Source organism: Tupaia chinensis, unplaced genomic scaffold (assembly GCF_000334495.1).
Source record: "Tupaia chinensis unplaced genomic scaffold, TupChi_1.0 Scaffold144425_1, whole genome shotgun sequence".
In the NCBI taxonomy this organism is placed as follows: Eukaryota; Metazoa; Chordata; class Mammalia; order Scandentia; family Tupaiidae; genus Tupaia; species Tupaia belangeri.
Genome location: NW_006204285.1, coordinates 26,013 through 27,466, shown reverse-complemented (window position 1 = coordinate 27,466; position 1,454 = coordinate 26,013). Strand labels below are relative to the sequence as shown.

The 1,454-nt window shown below is 44.0% G+C and overlaps 1 long non-coding RNA gene across 1 annotated transcript in view; it reads right to left on the bottom strand.

Annotated features, from left to right (window-relative positions):
* Nucleotides 1–18: 18 nt before the first annotated feature.
* LOC102486173 (uncharacterized) overlaps nucleotides 19–1,454 on the bottom strand; it is a 3,971-nt gene continuing 2,535 nt past the window's right edge. The window contains exon 3 of the long non-coding RNA XR_001369635.1: nucleotides 19–46. This is a non-coding gene — a long non-coding RNA (uncharacterized LOC102486173). The remainder of the gene's footprint in view (nucleotides 47–1,454) is intronic.

Below are 1,454 nucleotides of genomic sequence, written 5' to 3'. Positions count from 1 at the left end.
AAGGACACGAGTCACTCACAGGCCTGGAACTGCTCCTTCCGCCAGTCTACAAAAGAACCACACATTTTTAATACATTTTATTTATTAGTAGTATTATTTTAAAATTTACTGTAGGTCAGATGTTCCCACCAGAGAGAGAGAGAGAGAGAGAGAGAGAGAGAGAAAGTAATAAAGCAAGCCACCAGGTCCAGGACTCAAACCGTGGCTGGCTATGTGGGAATCCAGTGTCTTCACCACCGCCCGCTGCCCCCAAACCACACATTCTATATCAGGGATTTGAGAGACTAAACAGCATCAGTACCTAGACTTCCAAAACAAAGTCATCCTGGAAGCTCTCAGTGTCTGTGGCCTATTCCTGGGGAAGGCAGAGGACTAGCTATAATATTTTGGGGCTCTCCCATATCTATAGGGATGTTTTTGCTCCCACTGGTGTCTGCCTTCTCTCTGAATGTGTGTGTTTCCTACTTTGAAATTCCCTTTCTCCCATCCCAGAAACCTCTCCATTGTCTCTGTGTGTATATGTGTGTGTGCGTGCACACGCATGCACCATAGGGCGCATACACTTGCTGAGAGAAACAAAGAGAGGATAAGTGAGAAATCACCCTCCCAAGGGGCATTCATACTACAGTCCCTTCTTTTCCACTCTCCTCCTGGTATTTCGGGAATGCACACACACTCACCAAGCATGATATTCATCCACCAGGTCCAGGACTCAAACTGCGGTCCACTATGTGGGAATCTAGCGCCTTAACTACCACCTGACTTTCTGGCCCCTCCATTGCCTCAAGGCAAGATTTATAGGAGTTATAGGGAGATGTGTTTTCAGCACACTGGGCTAATGTATTTATCATATGCACACACAAATACACACAGACACACACACACACACACACACACACACACACACACACACAAGCAGAAGCCATAAAGCTTAATACCCAGGGACTGAGAGGCTGGGTACTGACCTCAGTGGAAAAGTCATTACCTGGTCAAATTATTCAAATTATTCTTTCTCAAGTTTCTAGCCACACCATCATTCTGAAATCTTGATTTGTTGAGAAATACTGGGAGAGATTAAAATTTCCAGCATCCATTTAATTACAAATAACCACATTTACAGATTGCTGAAAACCATGAGTAGAGAGAATTTCATCTGACTAGGCTGAACTTGGAGAATAGTTGTGAGTGAGGAGGACTCAGGATACGGAATCAGAGAAATCCTGCCCAGTTAACAGGCATCAGAGAGGTCTTGGATGGGAGAAAGGAAAGTTCAAACAGGAAACACACATTCAGTAAAAAGGCAGACACTAGTGGTTTTTTTCCCCTTTTCATGGGCTGTTGGGAGCAAAAACATCCCTATAGCTAACCAAAAAGCATTGCACCTCATCATCAGTCTTCCCCAAGAACTGCTCATAGATTGCTCCAGGATAAACCTTTTTTTTTTGGAGAGTTTT